General features: G+C 36.2%; 1 pseudogene; it reads left to right on the plus strand.

Moving 5' to 3' along the window:
• Positions 1–229: 229 nt before the first annotated feature.
• Positions 230–326, plus strand: LOC122116258 (annotated as a pseudogene).
• The last annotated feature ends 2439 nt before the right edge of the window (positions 327–2765 follow it).

Consider the following 2765-nt stretch of genomic DNA (forward strand, 5'->3'; position numbering starts at 1 on the left):
ATCAAATACCAAATAAAAAGACTTAATATAGTCATTGACAAAAAAAATTTGCAAATGTGAGCAATCGACTGATCAATATAATTTTTTTCCACTAGTCACAGAATTTAAGGGAAATAAGATCGATAGCATTGTTAGGAACAATAAGGTTTCCTTCTTACAAGTAGGCACCCATAAATATAAGCCTGTATAAAGATTGCATCATTAACTACTTAAATTTAGAGGATATTACGTGCTTCAGCAGCACGTATACTCAAATTACAATACAGCGATTAACATGGCACTTGCACAAGGATAATATGAAAATTTGAGAAGTATTCCATATTTTTCATTCTTCAGATGCAAGAAATGAAAAACAGTTATTAAAAAGTTGATTACAAAATTACAAGTGTAACAATACACGTAATTCATATTATTAAATTTAGTTTGACATCAGTGTATTAAATCTTCACCTCAGAAAGGCGTTTACATAGCATAAACTTTACAAAACTTTTCAAATTAGACAACACTGACATTTTATCCCAAAGAAAAATAATATTAAGACCTAGAAAAAAAGGAATCAAACTGTTCTATATGGAATGCAATCAGAAAGGACACATTAATGAACCTATATATTATAAAATAATGTAGAATTCAAAGTATATCTAGGAGAAAATAAATTATGAACACTATGCAAACATAGAATATAGAATATTTTAAAATATACTTTTTCAGACAATCATCAGAAATATTTTAGTTTCTGTACTACTCATTTCAACAGGTAAATTAAAATTATTTCTGATTAAAACATCACAAACTCTGAAGAAATTATTATACATGTATACAAAAACTATTGAATACATTTTTACATCCAAGGCAGGAAATTCACTTGGAAGAATTCCACGGAATCCATGAATTTTTACAGTAAAATATTGGTGCTGCCGGGCACTGGTGGCTCATGCCTATAATCCTAGCTACACAGGTGACTGAGATCTGAGGATCATGGTTCAAAGCCAGCCTGGGAAGGAAAGTCTGTGGTACTCTTATCTCAAATAAACCACTAGAAAACTGGAAGTGGAGCTGTGTCTCGAGTGGTACAGCGCTCACCTTGAGCTGAAGAGCACAGGAATAGCTCCCAGGCACAGAGCTCAAGCCCCATGATTGACCAAAAAAAAAGATATTGCTCTTATTTGGATTGTGAAAATGTTTTGTAGGGACACAAAAGATGGACTTGCATTTTTGAAATTTAAGAACCTTAACCCGACCATTAGGACTTCGGTGAACAATGTGTACAGCCTTTCACAACTTCATAGAGGTAGTGATACATAATTATCCTTTTGGCAATATCAAATACAGTTTCTTCTATATTGTTCTTCAGGCCTGGTTTTATATAATGGTTCAACAGAAGGCTATCCAGCATATCTTTACTATCTCAATTCTCGAAAGCAAGATGTAAGGCTGTCAAAAGTCCTTTAGTCTGGGGAAGTGGAACTGTGGCTCAAGTGGTAGAGTGCTCCCCTTGAGCTGAAGAGCACAGAAACAGCACCCAAGCCCAAAGCTCAAACCCCATGTACGACCAAAAAAATAACACCACCACAACAAAAATCAAACAAACAAAAATATTTGGGCTGGGAAGGTGGCTCAGTGGTAGACGCTTGCCTTGCATGCATGAGGACCTAGGTTCGATTCCTCAGCACCGCATAAGCAGAAAAAAAGCCAGAAGTGATGCTGTGGCTCAAGTGGTAGAGCGCTAGCCTTGAGCTGAAATGCTGAGGGACAGCGTCCAGGCCCAGGGTTCAGGCCCCACGACCAGACCAAAAAAAAATTTTTAAAAAAGAGTCCATTAGTTTGGGCATTGGTATCTGTATCATGATGAAGTAAGAAAGAAGCCACTCTGGTATTATTCCACGTATATGCACTGTGCAGGGGTGTGCAGTCATCTACAGTTATTGCATGTGCCGCTTGAGACACCAACTCACTGACAATGTCTAAGTGTCCACTGTAGGCTTCTCGAAGAGGGGTATACTCATCATCATCCCTACTATTCACATGAGTGGCCTTTTGGGAAAGAAGTCTCCGCACTGTAATAAGCTGAATATTTTCGGCAGCCCAATGAAGAAAATTGCTTGGATCCTTCTCCATTTTTTTTTTCCTGCAATTGATACCATTCCTTACTTTTTCATCTTGTTCCCCATATTCCTAAGAATTGCCTAACCAGAGGCTTTGAGTGCCAGTGGGAATGAGGTGTCCATGTATTTTCCTAATAGTTCACATTGGTTGAACTGGGAAGAAATATCTGGTGAATTTTCTGCAACTTTTTATTCACATGATTTATTTTCTCTTTTTCCAATTTTACTATTCGAAATTATTCTAACTGGAGAGTAGGGAATTGATGGAGAGCAGAGGAAAGATGTTCCTCCGTATTCAAACATACACACTGAAAATGAGGACCAGTGATGTCTTCATGTGGAGCTTATTCTAGGCATGAGAAAATAGGAAATAATGCCTTCTATATAAATGATTTGGGAAATGGCAGAGCAAAAAGTGAAATGATGCAACCAAAAATATAAAAGCAAAATAAATGAGGATAATTATGGAGCAGTCATATTATGAGAACCATGAAAGGTAGAGAGAAAGAAAGAGACAGATGTGTAATGACCTAGCTAGCCACAAAATCCATGCCTCTGATCAATTTGTAGAACAGACAAAATTTTATTTTTAAAAGAGATGGAAATAGAATTTATGTATTTACTTGAAATTAGTAAATACATTTTTAGTAGCCTATGTAA

The sequence above is a fragment of the Dipodomys spectabilis genome, unplaced genomic scaffold, assembly GCF_019054845.1.
Source record: "Dipodomys spectabilis isolate Male_0828 unplaced genomic scaffold, ASM1905484v1 ptg000129l, whole genome shotgun sequence".
NCBI classification, from domain to species: domain Eukaryota; kingdom Metazoa; phylum Chordata; class Mammalia; order Rodentia; family Heteromyidae; genus Dipodomys; species Dipodomys spectabilis.